Source organism: Sceloporus undulatus, chromosome 2 (assembly GCF_019175285.1).
Source record: "Sceloporus undulatus isolate JIND9_A2432 ecotype Alabama chromosome 2, SceUnd_v1.1, whole genome shotgun sequence".
Taxonomy (NCBI): Eukaryota; Metazoa; Chordata; class Lepidosauria; order Squamata; family Phrynosomatidae; genus Sceloporus; species Sceloporus undulatus.
The window spans coordinates 330,301,374-330,324,878 of record NC_056523.1 but is presented as its reverse complement, the minus strand read 5'-3'; the positions used below and the strand labels follow the sequence as shown (position 1 = coordinate 330,324,878).

At 43.6% G+C, this 23,505-nt stretch overlaps 1 protein-coding gene across 10 annotated transcripts in view; it reads left to right on the top strand.

Moving 5' to 3' along the window:
- The window catches only part of LOC121924166 (myogenesis-regulating glycosidase-like), a 718,305-nt gene that overhangs the window by 680,689 nt on the left and 14,111 nt on the right, over positions 1 to 23,505 (top strand). Inside the window, exons 1-3 of one of the 10 annotated variants that reach the window (XM_042455328.1) lie at positions 13,776 to 13,923; positions 15,961 to 16,048; positions 19,657 to 19,762. The exons of 3 other annotated variants lie outside the window; for them this stretch is intronic. The gene's annotated coding sequence lies outside the window, so the exon portion shown is untranslated. Of the gene's footprint in view, positions 1 to 1,137; positions 1,491 to 13,775; positions 13,924 to 15,960; positions 16,049 to 19,656; positions 19,763 to 23,505 lie in introns of those variants that run through there. 6 more of the 10 variants (XM_042455332.1, XM_042455333.1, XM_042455330.1 and 3 more) reach the window with 6 other exon arrangements.

Genomic DNA, 23,505 nt, shown 5'->3' with positions numbered 1-23,505 from the left:
CGGGCCGTTTGCATCTGAGGCAAAACTTGCATGGCCTAACTACTTATTATTAGTAGTAGTATTATTGCCATGCTGTTTGCAATTATATCATCATCCATATCATAATTATTGCCATGCCTGTTGCAATCTGTTACTGTATTATTATCCCATGCCTATTTACAATCTGTTGTTTTTATGTTATTACCTCCATGCCTGTTTGAAAAACTTGCATGCCTAACCACCGTCATCTTATTATTGCCATGCCTGCTTGCCAATCTATTATTTATTATTATTATTATTATTGCATGCCTGTTGCATCTATTATATATTAATTCTTATTATTGCCATACCTGCTTGCAATCTTTTATATTATTTTTTGCCATACCTGCTTGCAATCTGGGACAAAACTTGTGCAGCCTGACCACCGCCTCTTCTTATTTAATATTTATTATTATTATTATTATTATTATTATTATTATTATTATTATTATTATTATTATTATTTATTCCCATGGCTGCTTGCAACTTGGGACAAAGGAGGGATTGCCTTGAAACTTCCATGGCTGGACCTCCTCTTCCTCTTTATTTTTTAATATTTCCCCCAAATGTTCAAACCTTTGGCTGAGCTTCTTGGTCTGCATCCAGATATTGGCAGCTGGATATGTGTTTGCTTGTGGAATTGAGAGACTGTTGGATCTGGAATTGTTGTTGCTGTTGTTGTATGCGTTCAAGTTATTTCCGACTTACAGCAACCCTAAAGTGACCCTTTCATGGGGTGTTCTTGGCAAGTTCCTTCAGAGGAGCTCTGTCATGGCCATCCTCTAAGGCTGAGACAGTGTGACTTTCCCAGGGTCACATTGTGGGTTGTCATGGCCGAGCTGGGAACTGAACCCAAGTCTCCAGAGTCGCAGCCCAGTTAGTTTCAAAGGTGTTGCAAGATCAGGGTGACCGGACATCCTCCTTTTCCAGGACATGTTCTCCATTTCCACCTTCTCTCCAAGAGGAATTCCAAAATGCCGTCCATTTTCAGCAAGACGAAAGAGCATGAATTTACATTTCTATGAATATATTTTAGCCTTTATTTTGCAACAGCCTACTTTCTTTCATGAATGTCCTACATTTTGCAGCTCCTTGTCCTCTTTTGTGGTTAGGCAGACATCTGTTTCACCCCGTACAAGATCCCTTTGCATATTGTGTTTGTTTGCGTGGCCGCCGTTGACTCTCTGGTTAATAGATAATGCAATTAATGTAAACAAGCATGAAAATAAAAAGAACATGGCATGCAGAGAGTCTAGTCAACACTGAGTTTCCTGCCATGGATGGAAAGTACTTTGCCTGATGCAGCTACATGCCACACTATTTGGAAACTCCTTCGGTGGCATTAAACTGGGCATGTTGTGGCTCTGCAAACTCAGTGTGCAAATGGGATCTTGGGCCAGAGCATCATCCCCCTTAGAAGCTGGCTCTGCTTTCGCTCTGGATTAATGCCTCTGAACAGGATCAGGATTCAGGTGGGGTCTGTATTCAAGATTCTTCCCCTCTGGACTTAGGAAGAGTTTGGGTTCATGTCTCCAAACCATTTGCTGTGTCCAGGGAGAATCTGGATTCACTTGTTGGAGAGTGTGGATTGTGAGACTTCCAAATGGAATAGTTCTCAAATAAATAGCTGTGTAAGGCTGCCTCCACACTGTAGAAATAATCCAGTTTGACACTACTTTAACTGCCATGGCTCAATGCTAGGGAATTCTGGGAAATCTAGTTCATTGTGACCCCAGAGCTCTCTGATAGAGAAGGCTCAGTGTCTCACAAAACTACAGTCTTCAGAATTCCATGGCATTGAGCCAAGGCAGCCTAGATCTCTTGCAGTATAAAGCCCTATAGAGTTCATTAAGACCTATAAAGCCTAATACTGCTTAGGTCCAGACTGTGGCTGGGTATTCACACTGCAGAAATAATCCAGTTTGATGCTGCTTTAACTGTCACAGCTCAGTGCTCTGGAATTCTAGGATCTCAGAAGGCTTTATGAGTTATTTAGCCTTCTCTGTCAGGCAGCGCTGGTGCCACAACAAACTATGAATCCTAGGATTCCATAGGATGGAGCCATGGCAGTTAAAGTGGTATCAAAGTGGAATATTTCTGCAGTGTGATAGCAGCTGTACATGAAAGACCGTATCTCCCCATACAAACCTGCCAGACCCCTAATACGTATCTTCAGGGAAAGGCTTTCTCTCAGTCCTACCACCATCCCAAACACAAGAGAGAGCTCTTTCTCGGTGGTTGTTGCTCCCAACCTCCGGAGCTCCCTGCCACAGGAGGCAAGGCTGGCTGCCTCCCTACTCTCCTTCTGCAAGCAAAAACTTTTCTTTCAAGCAGGTTTTTAATTCGTAATTGCACCAAGAGTGGCTTCTTATTGGGGTGTTCGCTTGCGTATACTTTGGGTATAATTTTGTATTTTGCACTTAAAAGTTTTTAAAGGGTTTGACATGGTTTGGTTGCCGTCTTAATGTGGTGCTTTAATCTTGTTTTAAAATGATATCGTTTTCCTGTTGTTGAGGGGGAAAGGGGATGTGACTCTGTCTTGCATCTGAAGGAAAGCTCATGGTAAAATAAAAACCAGTTCACATTTGTGGTGTGGGTTTCTATGTGCAGAGCATTTCTTGCCCTAGTCAGGTCATTTGTCAGTCTAGCTTAGTTTTGATTGCAGCCATAGTGCAGTCTCTAGTTGAGAAAATGTGTCCCAACAGCAGTTTTGCCTGATACTTTCCTTTTCCCCCCCAACTTTGCTAATGTCAGAAATTGAACCCAGGACCATTGGCAAACAGTGCACATTGCACAAGGGATAATGTAGAGCAGTGGTTGGGATGTTGGATTTGGTCTTGGGAGGTCAAGATTGGTGTTCATATTGTGCCATAAAATTTATTGGGGTAACCTTGGCCCTCTTAGGATTTTGAGAAGCTGGAGTTTGTCCAGAGACAGCGACTAAAATGGTGAAAGGTCTGGAAAACATGAAGCCCTATGAGGAGAGACTTAGGGAGCTGGGTATGTTTAGCCTGGAGAAGAGAAAGTTAAGAGGTGATATGATAGCCCTGTTTAAATACATGAATGGGTGAGATAAAGGAACGCGATTCCAGAGTTGGAGGAATATTAGATTCTAGCGGTTAATATGACAGTAACAACAAGTAAGCAGAAATGGAGGGGGGATACGATTCTGTTGGAAGTGGATGGATAAGAAGTATTGTGAAATGTCAGGAATAAATTCTTCTAGAACATGGCTACATAGCTCAAAAAACCTACAAAAAACTTCACAGTATTGTGTTTATTTTATAATGTAAATATATATCAATAAAGTTTTTTTTAAAAAAAAAAATATTTGAATGGCTGTCATATTGAGGATGGAGCAAGCTTGTTTTCTGCTGCTCCAGAGAATAGGACCTGGAGCAATGGATGCAAGCTCCAGGAAAAGAGAATCCACCTCAAAACTAGGAGGAACTTCCTGACAGTAAGAGCTGTTCAACAGTGGAGCAGAATCTCTTGGAGGGTGGTGGGGTCTCCTTCTTTGGAGGTCTTTAAGCAGAGGCTGGATGGCCATCTGTCAGGGATGCTTTGATTGTGAGTTCCTGCATGGCAGAATGGGGTTGGACTGGATGGCCCTTGAGGGTTTCTTCCAAGTCTAGGATTCTATGATTTTGTGATTCTTTCTCAGCCTGGTCTACCTTTCAAGGTTGTGTAACATGGGAGGAGAACTGGAAAGACACATAAACCACCTTGAACTCATTGCAGGAAAGGAATGAGAAATACAGACTTAATCAATATAATCTGTGTTCTGGCCTTGACTGAATAGGATGACTTACCAAATTTGGCATGCTTATCAAATTAGCAGATGACACCTGATTAGGAGCGATAGCTAATAATCAAATGGACAGGATCAGGATTCCAAAGGACCTTGACAGATGGGAAAGCTGGGCCAGAAGTAACAAAATGAATTTCAGCAGGGAGAAATGTAAGGTATGACATTTAGGCAGGTAAAATGCAATGCACAAATATAGGATGGCTGATAGCTGGCTTGAAAGCAAGACATGTGAAAAGGAGCTAAGGGTCCTAGTAGATTACAAGTTAAGTATTAGCCAGCAGTATGATGTGGCAGCTAAAAAGGCCAATGCGATTCTGGGTTTCATCAGCCAGAGTATAGTGTCCTGATCAGGAGAAGTAGTAGTGCCACTGTATTCTGTTTTGGTCATACCTTACCTGAAATACTGTGTCCAACCAAGATGGTCAAAGGTTTGGAAACCAAGCCATATGAGGAACAGCTAAAGAGTTGAGTACAGTGGGCCTTTAGTATCTGCTGGGTTTTGGTTCCAGGACCCCTGTGGATACCTAAATCTGTGGATGCTGAAGTCCCATTATATACAATGGCATCAAAAATGGGGGGGGGGGGTCCCCTTATATAAAATGGCAAAATCACAGTTTGCTTTTTGGGATTCATATTTTTTAAAATATTTTTTCATGCGGTGGATGCTTGAGTCTGTGGATTAAAAAAATCTGTGGATAGGGAGGGCTGACTGTATTGGAGAAGAGACATCTGAGAGGTGATATAATGCTGTTGTTGTTGTGTGCCTTTGTTATTGTTTGCATTCAGAAAATTTCAGTATGTGAAGGGATCTTGTAGCACCTTTGTTGCAATTGTGTGCTTTCAATTCCAGTTTATGGCAGCCCCAAAGTGAACCTATCATGGGGTTTTCTTGGCAAGATTTGTTCAGAGTGGGTTTGCCATTGCCTTCCTCTGAGGCTGAGAGAGTGTGACTTGCCCAAGATCATGCAGGGTGTTTCCATGGTCAGGCGGGGGTTCAAACCCTGATCGCGAGAGTTGTAGTCCAGTGCTCAAATCACTTCACCATGCTGACTTTCTGCAAGAGGGATGCCATGTAGAAGATGGAGTGAGCTTTTTTTCTGCTGCTTCAGAGACTGGAACATGTGCCGATGGATTGAAATGGCAAAATGAGATCTTCTTTTCTCAAAATTAGGAAGAACCTTTTGACTGTAAGAACTGTTTGACAGTGGATTAGACAGCCTCAGAGAGTGTTGGATTCGCCTTCTTTAGCGGCCTTTAAACAGGATGGATGGTCATCTTTCAGGTGTGTTGTATTTCTCCATGCCACAGAGTAGGATTAGATGACCCTTCAAGCTCTATGATTCTATGACCTGCTCCAGCCTTCCTACTTTAAAGATGGGAACAAGGGGGAAGAGTTCAGACGGAGATGGATGACTTTTCAGAATTTGAAGATGACCGAAAGCAGATTTGGTTATTGTTGTGTGCCTTCCAAGTTTTTTTTGACTTACGGTGACCCTATCATGGGGATTTCTTGGCAAGATTTGCTCAGAGGAGGTTTGCCATGGCCTTCTCCCGAGGCTGAGATAGTGTGACTTGCCTAAGGTCACCCAATGGTTTTCATGGCTGAGCTGGGAATTGAACCCTGGTCTCCAGAGTTGTAGTCCAGCACTCAAACCACACTGGCTCACAGATTTGGAAGAGCTGTTTAGGAATGGAAAGAGCACCTTATCTTGAGAATGTCTGTCTCACTGTCGGATTAGTGGAAGCAAAAGAAAATAATCTTGCAGGGTTTATCTTCATCCCTCCACCCAAAGCAGCAATCTGACAGGTTTCCCCCTCCATACTATCAGTCTTGCAGACAGAATGGGCTGGCATCATCTCTTTTCCTTGGGCAAGAAGAAAAGGATGCTTCCCTTCTCTAGTTCTTAAAATCACAATCATAAGGGACCAAAAGGGGTAAGTAGTCCAGCCCCACTAAGTACTCCCAAAAGATGGCAGGCAGTGCTTCATTGCTGGATTTGGCATTAGGGGCCACAGGGGAGGGATGGTGGCTGTCACACACTTTGGAAAGCAGGAAGTTGGAAACGATTTGAAGGTAAACAACAACAACACAGTGTTTTTTAATACTTTTATACATTAAACAAAGTTTGTGTACAAAACCATTGGAAAGCAAACCATTGGAAAGCAAAGGTGTCACTCTCTCAGCCACCCATGTGGACAATCTTGGATTTTGGAATACAGTATTAGGGGATTCTGGATTCCAGATAAGCATGTCTCAACCTGCAAGGTTAAAAAAAAAAGCTTTTTCTAATTGTTTAAGTCAATTTTTTTCTTGTAAGAGCACAGATGAAAATAGCAAGAGAACAGCCCAAGATATGAATATTCATGTGGTGTGATTTTTAAAATAAAAAGGACATTTGGCAAGAGTGACACAGAGACAGGTGTTCAGTTTTGAGGAATGCATGTCTGTCATTTCTACAATGAAGCTGAACTGGTCTTTCAGCTTTATTTTTCACTCACAGCTGCTTTGCCAGCTTTCAGGCCCAGCATTGCTGGGAGAAAGGAGGAAAAGGAAGCAGAAATGGACAGAAATGGACATGCATATTAATAGGGTGATTAAAACAAAGCAAAGGCAAAAACAACAACTACAAAAGACGGAAAACTTAATTGCTAAAAAATAAGGTGTTGTCATAAAAATCTCACAACATATCTACAGTTCCCAGGGTTTCCTAGCATTGAGCCAGAGCAGTTAAAAAAGTGATCTCAAACTGGATTATTTCTGCAGTGTGTTTTTGGACACATAACACCAATAATTCCCCCAAGTAGCTATGCTGATGGGGATGCAGGACTGGAGGGATTCTGAGAGTTGTAGTCCCCCCCAAAATTAACTTTCCCATGCTCTCAAAATGGCAAAACAGCCTCCCACATTTTGTGGTTTGGCTCACACAGGGCCCTATGCTGGCTGGGGGGTTCTGGGAGTTATAGTCCCCCAAAGTAACTTTATAGAGCTGTTGAAGGATACCCTAAGTTTTTGTCCAAGTTCACAGAGCAATCATTGAGTGAGAAAGTGAGGTTGGCTGTATCAGCTCGCACTTCAAGCGCATCAGTCACTTCATCCGTAGCATCCATCTGCTTCTGCTGGAAAAAGGAACGTGGAAGTTTGCCACCCTTCCCTTGCTTGCTTTTGCCATAAATAGATGCCAGGCGCTGCTGGCGGCTGCTTTGAGTGGCTGGGGGAGTGATGGTGCCAATGGAAAAGGGGTTATTTATTTCTTTATAGCCTGCCTTTCTCCTGGTATAGGGACTCAAGGAAGGCATCTAACAAAAGTTAAAAACAGTACAAGTTAGAAACATTGCAAAGCGCTAAAAACACAAAGTTTTAAAAAAAACCTGCATTGCACATTAAAGGTTAAGAGAGATTCTGTAAAACTCTACACAAGCCTTACACAGTCCTTATTAGTTTGAAAAAGCCTGACAGCACAAGAATGTTTTCATCCGCTGCTCTCTCAAAAGGAGAGCAGGGATGGGGCTCTGCTGGCCTCTCTAGGGAGGGAGTCCCGAAGTCTAAGAGCAGCCACCAAGAAGACCCCGTTGTTTCTCTTGTCCCCACCAAAGGAGCCTGAGAGGGTGCTGGGACAGAGAGTGGGGCCTCTCTGGACAATCTCAGTGCTCTAGTGGGCTGGATACGGGCCTTCAAATAACCTGGACCCAAGCTGTATAGGGTTGGAAGGGGATGGCAAGTGCCAGTGACAGCTGTCAGACCTACCTGCTGCTACAGTCAACCAGAGGTTTCTTTTCACACAGAGCCCAATCTGTGAATTGTTGCATGCATCACTTCTGTGCACATAGTTACAGAGGACTGTACCTTGCTGCATTATGCTTGCTTATCTATGAGTAGTCTTATGGGAACTTAGTAGGACTTTTGTTGTTGTTTTGTGCCTTCAAGTCATTTTCAACTTACGGGGACCCTCTAAGGCGAACCTGTTACAGGGTTTTCTTGGCAAGGATTTTTTAGAGCAGAATTGCTGTTGCCTTCCTCTGAGGCTGAGAGAGTGTGACAGATGGACCTGCCCTACATTCCAGCCTTTTGCCCAGGAAGAATGCCAAAATGTCCTCTATTTTGAGCATGGCTAAGAATTTATATGAGTGTTTTAGCTTTCATTTTGTAATGGCCTGCATTTTTCTTGAAAGTCCTATGTTTTGAGGTGCCTTGCCCTCTTTTGTGGTTATGACACTCTGCACCCAGTAGGCATTCATGGCCAAGCAGGGATTCGAACCCTGGTCTCCAACACTCAAATCCCTACACCACTGACTAACCTTGCCAAATTTTGTGCCATTAGCTTAATTTTGCAGACTCTCACTTAAGTGCTATTAAGAGATAACAGTTTCTTGATGTCTGCCAGGCAGGTTCATGGAGGAACAACTCCTTCATTGGTCTCCCTCAGTTGAATGACACTTGTCCAGAAGCAGGACCATGTGTTGGGTCATATATGTTCATTTTGTGCAAGATCTGAGGCTCAGCGCTTCTCCCCAGACTCCTGTCTCATTCTAATTAGGCCTCCGGAGTGTGAAATGACTATAATGTTCTTAATAGGTGAGATGGGTTGTGGAGAAACCCTCTAATCTGCTACTTCCCTTGTAGGACTGTAATTGTTCAAAACTGCAGTGAAGGTTTATAGAGAGGGCTGCAATTACTCTATTTGGTCCCAATGAGAGGAGGAGGCAGATTTGGCTGTGCCGCGCCTTACTAGGCTGCGGATGGGTGAGAGATTTTGGGCTGCCATCCTGGCTTCAGCAGTGCCCTGTTCCAAAGAAAGCCAATGGTGACTGAAATTTAAACGCTGATCAGGGAAATCCAGGTTCAAGGCTCGCATCTGCAAATGGAAATGTCATGGTTGCAAAAGTTTTGTGGAGCTGTATGAGACCCCGAGAACTCCAATTATGTGTCAAGCCACCCCTGGGATTTTTACTTTAAGAAAAATGCTGTTCCTAAATAGAATTCAAAGACGTTGTGTTAGTCTGGATCAAGATGCAAAGGGATCTTGTAGCTCCTTTGAGATTAACTGAGAGAAAAACGTTGTAGCCTGAGCTTTCATAGACTAAGGGCCAGAGCAGATGGGCAGGAAAAAGCAGCTTGATCTTGCTTTTTCTCAAAGCTCGTCGAAACCCAGCTGCCCACACAGCTAGGGTTGCCATAAGTCAGGACCTCCAAACCAGGACAAATGTAGGACAACATTTTCAAATATAGGACAACATTTTAAAAAATGGAGGACACGTGAAAAAAATTGATGACTTTTAAAAAATGTTAATATAAATGCATGTTTCTAAGGCATGATCAAAATGGAGGACATTTGGGCATTATTCCTAGACAGATGGCAGAAATGTACTTCCCTTTCTGGCCAACCCCCCTCCCCCCACTCCAAACAGCACATTTGGGCACTGACCATGGATTTATTTTAACATGGCAATCTCTTGCATATTTCAGAGGCTTATTGCATAACCAAACCCCTTGTTGGGTTTAACATGGCTATGCATATTGAACATGTTAAGGTGGTTTCACAAAAAGTGGATTTGCCATTTCAGGTTTCTTGCACCAACTATACTTCTCAGAAGTGTGTACTTGGTCAAGGGACTGTGGTTTTTCTTCACTGCGCATGAGTTTGTAACAATCACAGCAATTTACATTGGCCATGCCTCAGAGGCTTTCTGATATCAATATCACCATTAAAGAAAAGAAACACACAGAAAAGGCACTTCGGAAAGTCACACTCTCTCAGCTTCTGAAACAGTGCCTGCATGCCTCTGAAGCTGACTCATATCATCATCATCATCATCATCATCATCATCATCATCATCATCATGATCACACTATCATTGTCAAAACAAGGGAGACTTGTTAGCATTAAAAGCACGCAAAATAAAATTTAAAAAAACTTGAGGCCTCTGGCCACTTACCACCTCCTCTTCCTCCTCCTCCTCCTCCTCCTCTTCCTCCTCCTCCTCCTCCTCCTCCTCAAGGCTATGGAATCCTGGGAACTGTAGCTCTGTGGACCATTCAGCCTCCTTTTGTCAAGAGAGCTCTGGTGCCACAAGAAACTACAATTCCCAGAATCCCATAGCACTGAGCCATGGATGTTTAAGGGGGGGTCAAACTATTTCTGCAGCCTTTTGCTACCCCAAACCCCAAACAAAATCTCTTCCTTCCAAGCCATTGAAAACCAACCCAAGCGGAGGGCTAATTGCTTCTTTCCCATGGTCAGCTTTGGGAGAAATTTGCATATTCCAAGTAAAGGTGTTTAGGGCCTCAAAAACGATCCTGTGATAAAGAATTACAACTATACTGACGCAGTATACATTTAAAAGATGAGGCTATTAGGCTCCCAGTGAAACATGAACGATTGATGGCCTTTTTTTTCTTTTCTCACTGTAACCTGGAAGGTAATGCCTGTTACAGGGTATATATACCGACGTGGGCAGGCAAAAGCTCTGAGTGGCGGACCTCCCGAAGACCTGCTCTCTAGGCTACGCCGCGCAGGGAAGGCAGGGAGGGGCTTCCCCCTCCGCCCCAGGCTGCGCGGCCCTCCTCTTCCTCCTCCGCTCGGTGGAGGAGGAGGAGGAGGGCAGTGCAGTCAAGCGCTGCAACTGGGATTATCCTGGTTTTGGCGGCCCGGGGCCCCTCCCGTCCAGGTTATGGCAACCCTAAACACAGCCCACTCCCAAAGCAGGCTGAATGTGAATGGTGCAAACACACAGTGCGGTGTCAAGCCACGCCACTTTGATAATCTTTTTTTTTTGGTCACCTCCCACTATGCATGCACACCGTCGCAAAAACACACCACCCATGGCAGTTCCATCAGCCTGAAGGTATATGTTATTATCTAAAGTGAAATAGTTGTGGGTAAGAACAAAATGACAGACCTCCGTGGCTAGGTCTGCTGTGGTCCCATCTGGAAAGATGTTCCTATCAGCTCGTAGTCCATCCCTGTGTGGGATGTTGGTGTATAGGGATTCCACATCCATAATGGCTAAGATAGTGTTCCCTAACTAAGAGACCCACAAATCTCTCCTGCTTTTCTATCCCTTCAGTAGAGTTAAGATGTTGCAATTGTGGAGGAAGACGTAGCGTTGTGGAATGCAGGGTACAAGCCGCCCAGCCCCCATATATATATATATATATATATATATATATATAGATGTGTTTGTAACTGGTTTTAAATTTTGTGTACACCGCTTTGATCTTTTGGAAAAGCGGAATAAAAAATAAAATTTATTATTATTATATATACACACACACACAATCACACCTCTGTTTTCACAGACTTTGAATTTGTGTCCCTCGCCCATTTGCAGGTGGCAAACAGGGACAAAATGGGGCACGCGCTGCCATTCAAGCCAATGATGTTTTGCCGTTTTTGCCGGGGGTGGGGGATCTGGAATAGATCCCCCATGAATATGGAGGGGCTACTCTGTGTGTGTGTGTGTGTGTGTGTGTGTGTGTGTGTGTGTGTGTAGATATCTACTGTATCTATCTTCCTTCCTTCGTTCCTTCCTTTCTGTAATTTTGTTTGGGTTTGGGCATCACTGAAGGCAAAACGTATATAAGCTGTATAAAAACCCCTCCCCAGATTTTCTCTGTTTTGGCTATAGACCTCCATAGCTGCAATTTGCTGCATGGTGTGGCCCATGAGGGTTTTGGCATGCTTTCCATTCTTGCTTGCTTGCTCCAGATTGCAACCTTGGAGAAATGGCCATATATCTGGTTGGCCCAATAAACAGCTGGTTGGATTTGGTTCACTGAGTTGCAAGTGGCATCGGCTTCCAGTTGCCTTGCAGATTTGCACAGAATGAGTTAATAAGCACAGATAACAGGGACAATTTACATCTCCCTGGCAATGGGAGAAAAAGTCACCTTGACTGCCTGGTTCGGTCACCCTGCTTCAAGCGGTGCGTGGTCCTTCGTATGACTATCTCCCTCACAGTGCAGGTGGGATGCTTTCCACCCATCTCCCCATCCCATTGTGACGGCTGATTGTCTTTGTTGTGTAATGACATATGCACAGCAAACCATGCAAGGTGCAAAGACTTCAGGGCTTGAAAACATCAAACCATATTGCTTGTGCACATCTCACTGCACAGCTGTGCACCATTTGATTTTGTTTTTCTGCTAGCCTGTTCTGTTCTGTAGTGACTTTGAAAGCTGCCTGATACTGAGTCAGACCCTTGGTCCATCTGAACTAGTATTGTCCACTGAGATTGGCAGTAGCAGCAGCCCTCCAGGGTTTCAGCCAGGACTCTTTACTAGTCTTACCTGGTCATCCATGCAATTCCCTTATGGAGATCCCCTGTCCAAGTATTAACCAGATCTGACCTTGCTTAGTTTTTGGTCTGTCTAGCCAGTATGGCCAAGTCTGACTGGTAGCCATTGCTCAAGGTTTCTGATAGGATTCTTTTCCTGTTCTCCTTGCAGATCCCCAGTATTCATAAAAATCACATAATCATATAAATGGAAGGGATCACAAAGTCCACCCTCTGCCAGTGCAGGAATCCACAGCCAAAGCATTCCTAGGAGGTGGTTTCTAATGGTCGTCTCCTATTCAAGTCCCAACCAGGCCCAACCCTGCTTAGCTTCTGAAATCAAACAAGTTTGCATAGTATGGTGGTACACCTATGCTGTGCTGTTCTAGGTTTACAAAATTAGGAGAGAGGTAATTTCAAAGGCTTTCCTAACCACTGGAGACATCTCCCACATGTGAGAGAGATACACACTCTGGAAGGATATTGCTGAGCTAGCCAATTTCTTTGCCATTGCAATATTTTATTTGCCTGCTGCTTAATGCAGGCATCACCAACAAATCTTTTTACTCCATTGTTTTCTGTGATATCTTTATGGGTCCTCCCCAGCCCCCCGGCCTGATTTATAATGATTATTTATTTGCAATAAAACATAACTACATCCACTGATCTGTTCCATCTGTTCCATCCATAGGAATAGATGGTTGAAGTTTTGCGGGACTCATACGGTTTTAATAACAAGCTTCCTGTTTTCATTGGAAAGTTAATTTCTGTGGGAAGGGGGCGGGTTAGTGATGTCCCAGTGTACATTTCTAAGTCAACAGAAATTGAAGGCTTCAAATTGCTGCTCCCTGAATGAAAGGAAGGCTATAACAATAATAAATAAGTGAATGGATTAGGAAGACAAACAAAATGGGAAACCAGTTATGTCTAAAGTTGTTGTTGCCGTTCACTGCTTCTTAGAATCATAGGAGATTATCACACACAGACGGGATAGGGATGGGATCGCTCCCCTCTCCTTATCCCATCATTAACCTGTCTGTGACTGCGATAGCGCGAAAGGCTTTCAAATTGTAGTGCCAATCCCATCATTAAAGTGGCATTGCAATAACGTGAACTTCTGTAATTGGAAATTGGTGGCTAATGTCACTTTAATAACAGGTTAAATGGCGGGTTAATGAAGGGATCTGTGCAACGTCATCTGTAAGTCTTTTCCACAATCTCTGTCAATTGCGCTTTTCAGATGGGTTAATGACAGGATCTGCTTGACGTCATCTGAAAGTCCTTCCCGCAATCACGCTTGAAAGTTGGGACAGGAATGGGGCATGGATGGGATAACCCCCGTATGATAATCTCCATAGAGTTGGAAGAAACTCCCAATCCAACCCCTGCCATGCAGGAACACACCATCAATGCACCCCTGACAATGGCCATCCAGCCTCTGTTTAAAAACCTCCAAAGAAGGAGACTCCAAAACACTGTCCAACAGATCAGGAAGATCTTCCTAATGTTTAGGTGGTGCATCTTTTCCTAGAGTTTGAATCCATTGCTCCGAGTCCTATTCTCTGGAACAGCAGAAAACAAGCTTGCTCCATCTTCAATATGACATCCTTTCAAATATTTAAACAGGACAATCATATCACCTCTTAACCTTCTTTTCTCCAGGCTCAACATACAGTACTCAGTTCCCTAAGCCAATCCTCAGAGGGCTTTATGGTTTCCAGACCCTTCACCATTTTGGTGGCCCTCCTCTGAAAACACTCCAGCTTCTCAACTTCCTTTTTGAATTGTGGTGCCCAGAGCTGGACACAGGATTATTCCAGGTGAGGCCTGTCCAAAGCAGACATTACATTCCTATTGATGCAGCCTAGAATTGCATTGGCTTTTTTAGCAGTCGCATCACACACTTGTCATTCACTTTATTTATACCACACTTTCCCCAAAACCGGGATGCAAGTAAGGGAGATAATAGAAAAATGTGGAAGAAAAGTGAGCAAATACAACTTGCTGAAAGAAATTTTTTCTCCTCCTCACCTCCAGCAGCTGTAGAGGAGGTGTTTTCACTAGAAAAATGGCCCAAAGAAAAAAGATTTAAAACTGTTAAAAATTAGGTCTGTCGTCTAGAGACCTAATCTGGGCTGCAAGAGAGACCAGTTATGGCTGCCAATACGCTCTCTCCAGCTTTAAAAGAACCCCTTTTTCCTGTGCCATAGTACCAAAATTTGCCAGGGCCCCTACAGCTCCTTTGGCGAAAAGACTTAATTTTAAACACGTACGTGCTTTTGAGTTCATGTTTAACAGAACTTGTAATTTGGCCCAAGGTTATACAGTACAAGTATTTTACTGCTAAGGCACCAAGCCAAGAGCTTTATGACAGGGTGAGGTTTGTCGGCAAAGAGCAAAACACCTGCTGTGCTTTTCTCAGTGACAGTAAAAGAAGCCTCAGGTGCACACACCAGGTGTATTTTCACAGAACTCTGTGTATTGCACAAGCAAAACACTGGCCTCTTGTTTTTATTAAATTACATTACATAAATTAAATTGCATTAAATTAATCCTTCCTCTCATGAGCTCAGGGCCTAAGAATTATAGAATCATAGAGATGGAAGAGACCACAAGGGCCATCCAGTCCAACCCCCTTCTGCCATGCAGGAACTCTCAGTCAAAGCATCCCCATTGAAACATGGCCATCCAGCCCCTGCATAAAGACCTCCAAGGAAGGAGACATGTTCAAGGCCACTTTTTATCTGCACAACAGCCCTGTGAGGTTGACTGGGCAAACAGGTAGTGACTGATCCAGGTCTAAATTCTGGGATATGTAATTTTGTGCGAGATTTACCTTCTCTGTCAGAGAGCTCTAGTGCCACAACAAACTGCATTTCCCAGAATTCCATAGCACTGAACCATGGCAGTTAAAGTGGTGTCAGACTGGATTATTCCTGCAGCCTAAGCAAGGTATGGGGAAAGTGTGGGCTGCATGTGGACCCAGACCTAAGCCCCCCTCCACTTAAAAAAATTGGTGTGCTTTTTGCTAAAAATTCCCTGAAAACCAAATACAATTGGTCCTCTGTATCCATGGATTCAACCATCCATGGCTTGCAAACCTTGATTCCACCAGCCATACTTGTGATGGTTATGGGGCTGAGGGAAAGTCCTCCCCTGAGGATCTTAAAACTCAGGCAGGCTCATATTAGAAGATATAGGGTGTATCCACACTGCAGAAATAAAGCAGTTTGATACCACTTTAACTGCTATCACTCAATGCTATGGCATTCTGAGATTTAATAGTTTTATGAAACATTGAGCTTTCCCTGTCAGAGAGTTCTAGTTTCCCACCAAATGACAGATCCCAGAATTCCATAGTGTTCAGCCATGAAAGTTAAAGTGATGTCGAACGATGCTATAGGCTCCATCTTTGACTCTCCAGTTTTTACCAAAAACATTTCAGATGTTTGCAAAATTCAAATCTTGTAAAAGTCCAGTTGAAATCAGACCTCGACACATGCATAAAGGTTCATGCACCTGCCTTCATTTCCTCTGTGTAGAGAATACCCAGAGCTTGGAAAGGTCACTTTTAGGAAATATAAAAAGTTAAATTTACAGGATCCAAGGACACCCAGCACCAAAAACAACAAATGTGTCCAAGAAAAGCCTCTGACATCCTCTCAAATCCAGCTGGATGTTGTTGTTTAAAGACACCAGGCAATTGACTGAAGTTTATCTACGGCAGCCACGCTTGGGATCCTGCCAGACCATAGCAGTTACAACATGACTGACTTGGCAGCTGCCAGGAAAATGAGAGGCCTTCTGGACCCGGAGAGTGGAATGCTATCCGCCCTTATTTTTAAACTTGGTTTCAGATATGCAGAGGCAGCAGACAAGAGACAGACCAGCCGTCGTAGCACCCAGAAGTGTATGTGTTATGGCATCCAGAGAGCAATTGCAAAGGTCTGTGAACTGGCTGGCTAGTGCCATTTGTGAAAAGCGATATCCCTTTGGGATGGCAGCAAGGAAAGGAGCATTCACCGGTCTTCCTCTCTTCTTTTCAAAAATATTCCATAGTGTTGATCCATGAAAGTTAAAGAACTGTGTGATTTCTGCAATGTGGCAGAAATTACACCCAAGAAGAGTATTTCTTGATTTTTTGTGGGGATTTTGGGCTCTGAGGCCATGTTTTAGAAGTGTTTATTCCTGATGTTTAGCCAGTAGCTCTGGCTGGCATCTTCAGAGAATGCTGGCAGAAGACTTGGTGATTTGCAAGTTAATCTATGTATTGTTCTGTTGTTAAATGGCAAGGCCTACAGGGTGTCCATTTACTTATACTCTACTCTCTTCCATGCTAGAATTCTCTGAAGATGCCAGTCACAGCTGCTGGCGAAAGGTCAGGAATAAATTCTTCTAGAACACGGCCTAATAGCCCAAAAAACCCACAAAAAACTATGAATGTTGGCCATGAAAGCCTTCAACTTAACATTGGTGTTTCTTGAGTTTTGGGAAACCCTGACTTGGGGCCAAGATATCTGAAAGTCTGCCTCCTGTCATATGAGCCTAGCAAAAATTTGAGCCCTTCACAGGAGGTCCTATTGCATGTCCCATCATCTCATGATGTTTGGTTGGTGGCTATACAGTGGTACCTCGGGATACGAAATACCCAGGTTACGAAATTTTCGGGATACGAAAAAATCCCATAGGGAATTATTGTTCCGGGTTACGAATGTTTTTTGGTGCTTTTTTCGGCTTTTTCGCACGGAATCGCGGCTTTTCCCCATTAGCGCCTATGGCAATTCGGCTTACGAAGGCTTTTCGGGTTACGAAAGCGGCCGCGGAACGAATTACTTTCGTAACCCGAGGCACCACTGTACATAAAAGGGCTTTCTCTGTAGCAGCGCCTCTGTAGAAGTCCTCTTACGTGTATCCACCAACCAAACTTCATGAGATATTGTGGCATGCAACAGGGCCTCCTTTGAAGAGCTCAAATTTCTGGCAGGCTCATATGAGAGCAGGCAGACTTTCAGAGAGCTTGGCCCCAAGTCACTTGGGAACTCTCTGCCCAAGGAACTTAGGTTGGCCCCATCTCTTTTAAGCTTCCAGCGAGAAGCCAAAACAGTGCTATTCTGCATGGCTTCCAGTGTTTGCAATTGCTGTTTTAACTGTTTCAAAACTGGATTCTAGGATTATTTTTAGACTTCTAGGAGTCTTTAAAAAGTAATGTAATGTGTTTCTAAAATGTTTTTATCTCTGTATTGTTTTAATTGGTTTTTATTTGTTCATTTCTCTGGGAGCCCTTGCAGGCTGGGAGATGATACAGACGTTTGTTGTTGTTGTGTGCCTTCAAATAATTCCTAACTATGGCGACTCTATCATGTGGTTTTCTTGGCTAGATTTGTTCAGAGGAGGTTTGCCATTGCCTTCCCCAGAAGCTAAGAGAGTGTGACTTGCGAAGGTCACCCATTGGGTTTCATGGCTGATCTGGGATTCGAACCCTGGTCTCCAGAATTGTAGTCCAATGCTTATTCTGGCCCTCTGGTACAGAAGAACTTAAAATAAAGAAATAGCTAATTGGAGGTGTGAAAGGCTTCCAGTGTCTCACTCTCTGCAATAATAGAAATTGGGGAACTGAAGAGAAATTTCATTTGGGAGGAAGAATTTTTATTTTGGGGTGTATTATCCTCATTTTGCTCCTCTCCACAGTTACACCCTTTGTCCTTTCATGTGTACGTGCAACATATGTACAAGCAACTTCAAGTTGCTTGTTGACTTTATGGTGCATTTCTCATAGGTTTTTCTTAGGCAAGGAATCCTCAGGGGTGGTTTGGCCAGTACCTTCCTCTGAAATCTAGCCTATAGCACCTGGTATTCATTTGTAGTCTCCCATCCAAGGACTAATCAGGGCTGACCTTGCTTAGCTTCTAAGATCAGATGGGATTTACTGTAGTAATTATGCTAAAATCTGATGCAGTTACTAGTGGCCTTGCTTAGACAGTTTTATGAAAGGACCTCTTCTCCTTCTTACCTTGGAAAGGTCAGACCACAATAATTCAGTCTCCATCTCTTTTGTCCCTTTTGATTTCTGTATCTTTTATCAGTTTAGCGGGGTAGTTGCTGGAACACTCCGCGCAATGTTCCAAATGAAACAGAAGAGCAGCCCATCAGATAAAAAATAAGAATAAAAATAGCCCAAGGAGGGTCTTATAACCTTTTTTGCAAGATAGATTAGACAGCAGATTGAGAGAGACAACGGGAGGCAAAGTAGGACGGAGGGGTAGGCTGATTTGATCTGCATGCAACACACAGGACCAACCGGGATTAGGGGCAATCCCCGTCCCCCCAACAAAAAGTATTTATTTTATTTATTTCATGTTTCCCAATATGGGAAAACCTCTTCCATCATAGATTAAAACAAAATGCACCTTGAACCATATGTAACACATACATTTCTCAAAAAACATAAACAGATAAGCATTCTTGTTACAAACACTAATTTAAAACCAAGGGCCTGCAGCCAAAATGGCTGGTACCTCTTTGGGTGAAAAAGGAGGGATGAATTATTTAGCTTAGGAAAAAAAGACTGAGTAAAGGAAGGACATGATACAGCTGCATAAAATTATACAGTCGGCCCTTCTTATACTGTACACGAATTTTTTATACACGGATTCAAGCATATACGGTTTGAAAATGTTCCAAAAAAGTATAAATTTACCTTGATGTTCCATTTTTTATTAGGGACACCATTTTGCTATGTCATTATATTTAATGGGACTTGAGCATACACGGATTTTGTTATACACGGGGGATCTTGGAACCAAACCCCAGCGTATAACAAGGGTCCACTGTACATGAGATGGAAAGAATGGCTAAGGAGAGGTTTTGCTCCTTGTTTCCTAGAACCTGGGTCAGCCAGTGAAGCTGAACGCTGAAAGATTCAAGTCAGATAAAATGAAGGGCTTCTTCATACAATGCATAAACTGTGCAACTCACTGTCACAAGGTGATGGGATGACCATCCAATTCCATGGCTGATCAGGAGCAGAATACCTCTGAAAAAGGAACATGCTCACGAGGGGGCTAATGCCTTTATGTTCTGACTGTGAGTGATATTGGCTATGATGGCTACATCCGCACTGCAGAAATAATCCAGTTTCACACCACTTTAACTGTCATGGCTCAATTGTATGGAATTCTGGGAATTGTGGTTTTGTGAGACATTTAGCCTTCTCTGTCAGAGGCTCCCAGAATTCCATAGCACTGAGCCATGGCAGTTAAAGTGGTGTCAGACTGGATTATTTCCCCAGTGCAGATGCAGCCCTGGTGAAGAGAACAACGGCTTAGATTTTAGGCCCAGAGTCTATCTTGGCTCTTCTGATGTTCTTAGAATTAAAGAAACCCAGCAACTACTATGAGATGCATTTTTTGTGAAACCTCTTTAGCAAATAAGTCTCAGTTTGCTTTGCTCCAATTTATGACATTTCAGTTATACCATGTTTCGAGAGAGAGAGAGATGGAGATGGTTCACCCATTTTGGCAAGAAAGTAACTGCAGTTTTTGTTTTGCTGGAAGGCTGGGGTTTCCTTTGCCTGCTTAAAAGGGGGAGTGTGAAAGGAGGAAGAAACTTGAATCTTGACTGTTTGCAGAAGAGAGTCTGGGAGAAGGAAGAAACTCAAATGTAAGTTTTTGTGGGTTTTTAGGGCTATGTGGTCATGTTCTAGAAGGGTTTATTCCTGAAATTTTGCCACAAAGTTTCAGAGAAACTCAAATATTCTTGTCATTGAAAGCAGAGATTTCATTGTAGGAAAGGGTTTCTTTTGCTGGAATTTTTCTCTGAAGAAAGGGTTTCCTTTGCATGCTTGGGGATGCATGAGGGGGATGAAGAAACTGGAATCTTGGAGTTTGGGTGTCGTTAGAAGGTGCTTTCTCTGTTTACTGATGTGGAAGGTGAGCAACGAGAGTCTTCTGTCCAGAAAGAAGGGAGGTTCTCCTCTTGGAAAGAGTAAGCTCTGATGTTTTCTGCTTTCAGCCTCTTCCAAACTGGTAGCAGATTGAGTAAAATCATGACTATGGCGCAGTACATACCACCCCAAAAGGGAGGCCTGCCGGTGCCTGTTTTCCCTCCGCAGGGAAGCTGCAGCCGCCAAACCAAGCAGTTTCCCTGCGGAGTAAAAAGAACCCACGAAAAGTGGGTTCTTTTTACATCGTGGCTGCGGCGTAACAAGTGTGCCACAGTGTGCCACTGGCGCACTCATTACGCAAGCGCTGTGTGGATGCAACGTGGTGCTTGCATAACAATGACGACACCCATGTGTACAGGGCGCCACCATTGTGACACCCTTGTCACATGCTAGGGTTGAGAGGCATGTGGAAGCCCCGCCCCGAGGCAACCCTAGGACATAACGAGGGCATCACAAAGGGCCGGTCTCTACCGGCTCTATATCAGAACACATTCCCTGGGCCTCCCATGATTCCTTATAAAACTGGGAATCAATCTCAAATTGCATTGGGAATCCAATCCTGTAATAATAATAATAAAATAAAAATGGAGTTATTTATATGCTGCCCACTCACTGCGAATCCGGGCGGCTTACAACAGAGGGGATAATAGACGGTTCCCTGCCCGCAGGCTTACAATCTAAAAGACACGACACAAAAGAAGAAGGGAATGGTGAGTGGGGAGGGGATCAGGTCCAGCAGTTCTTCTCTCCCTCTAAGGCCTGGACCAAGGCAGATGGACTGGAGGGAAGGCTTGTCTTCTTCCAGGCAGGCCTGTTGGAGCTAGCCTGCCTCTCTCTCCCTCAAGATGGTGGATGAAGGGAGGGCTTGTAACCCTGATGCACATCAAGACTCACCTCTACAAGTGGCAGTCTGGTTTTGTAGAATCATTGAATTGTAGAGTTGGAAGAGACCGCAAGGGCCATCCAGTCCAACCCCATTCTGCCATGCAGGAACTCTCAATCAAAGCATTCCCGACAGATGGCCATTCAGCCTCTGTTTAAAGACCTCCAGGGAAGGAGACTCCACTACACTCCAAGGGAGTTTGTTCCACTGTTGAACAGCCCTTACTGTCAGAAGTTCCTCCTAATGTTGAGGTGGAATCTCTTTTCCTGGAGCTTGCATCCATTGGTCCAGGTCCTGTTCTCTGGAACAGCAGAAAACAAGCTTGCTCCCTCCTCAATATGACATCCCTTCAAATATTTAAACAGAGGTATCATATCACCTCTTAACCTTCTCTTCTCCAGGCTAAACTTACCCAGCTACCTAAGTCGTTCCTCATAGGACATGGTTTCCAGGCCCTTCACCATTTTAGTTGCCCTCATTTGGACACGCTCGTTTCTCAATGTCCTTTTTAAATTGTGGTGCCCAGAACTGGACACAATATTCCAGGTGGGGGCTGACCAGAGCAGAATATAGTGGCACTATTACTTCCCTTGATCTAGACACTATACTTCTGTTGATGCAGCCTAGAATCGCATTGGCCTTTTTAGCTGCTGGATCACACTGTTGACTCATGTTCAACTTGTGGTCTACTAGGACTCCTAGATCCCTTTCACAAGTAGTCTCCTTAAGGCAGGTGTCCCCTCTCCTATATCTATGCATTTCATTTTTTCTACCTAAGTGTAGTGCCTTACATTTCTCTGTGATGAAATTCATTTTGTTAGCTTTGGCCCAGCTTTCTAATCTATTAAGTCATTTTGAATTTGGATCCTGTCCTCTGGGGTATTAACTATTCCTCCTGATTTAGTGTCTTCTGCAAATTTGATAAGCATGCGCACTATTCTTTAATCTAAGTCAGCGATAAAGATGTTAAATAGCACTTCTTTTAGTCCAACACTTCTTTTCCCTGTAAACAATAGCTGTTGCCCAGTCAAATCCATTTAGCCAGCAAAGCCCCTTTCACCAACACTCTCCTTCTTGAAGCTCATCTGGGAGGGAAAAAGAGTTCAGTAATTGTCTCATGCATGCAGAGAGACTGTCCCTCCTCTCCAGACAGCTCACTTCTTGACTTCAACCGAAATGGCTGCAGGCAATTTCTGCATCACCTGCTCACAAGTCAGATTTTTCTCTCCTCCTCCTCCTTCTTGTGCATGGAAGACCTAGAGTTTAAAATGGAAAGCCACAGAGGACGGGCTGCTTTTGCAACATGTCCTGGCACCTGCCTGCTCTGAAGCTGCCAAAAAGTTCAGCAGGACGAAATCTATTTTAGACGGTAGCCATCTAAAAGCAGACAGATGGGCTGTCTGCGCAAAGCTGGCTGTTAAAAGGATGCCTTTGTGATTGGTGGCCACCTCAGATCAGAGTTCTTGATGCCCATTTCTACGTATTGCGCTGTGGCTGGTTTTTAGAAATATTTTTAACATGTACTTTCCATCGAGAGCCACAGTCTTTTTTTGGTAAGGGGGGATAGTTTAGGAAGATGTTTTACATCAGGACAGAGAGTTTATCAGAGACCATCTGATTTGGCCATATGGTAATGCAAACAATCATAGAATCGTAATGATGGAAGAGTCCCAAGGGGCAATCCAGTCCAACCCCCTTCTGTCATGCAAAAAGACACCAACAAACCACTCCCAAGAGATGGTCATCCAGCCTCTGTTTAAAAGTGCAGTGCAGATGCAGCCTATGATGGTGCTCTGACTTAAACAAGCCTTCCTCTCTCATAATCTCCAGAAGTTTGTAAAACTGAAAACCTGTGTCTGGTGGGCTTTGTTTTGTTGCCACTTTGCCCAATGACAGTTTGGAGAGCCTTTCTGAGAGTTCAGGTCAAACACCTCCCTTACTTGGAAATGGACAAACTCCTCTCGGTAGCTTTGCAAGAATCAAAGCCCTACTAGGACACAAACTATGCACACAAAAACCCTGACTGGAGCCCTTTTCAGCTTCCTCCCCCTGTCACAAGACTCTGTTGTTGTTGTTATGAAACACACAAGTCTTCTGGCAAAGACAGTTTTGCTGTTGGCACCGGACGGAGGCAAAGGCTGGAAAATTATGTGGTTGGAACCTGTGCCAACAGTTATGGGGGCAGGAGCAAAATAAAAGAATGACAGCTTTCCCCAATAAGAATTCTGCCCAGCAATGAAATTTTCCAACAATTTCCCCCCAAACTTGTGGCCTGGAAGAGTGTGTGGCAAACCTGTGGCTTGGCAGAATGATTAAAAATCGTTCACAGCTAGAATGCTTCTGTTTGCTCTGGTCACTTTCCCTGGGCCAGTCTGACTGCCTCTTTGCTCTGAATGCCTCAATTCTATTTCCAAATGCTCAGCTGAAGTTTTTAAGGTCACACCCAGACTGATGAAAAAGACCGAAAAGTCCCAAGGTTTTTTCCTGTTCTTTTTTATTTTATTCTGAAGATCTGTCTGTCTGTCTATCTATCTATCTATCTATCTATCTATCTATCTATCTATCTATCTATCTATC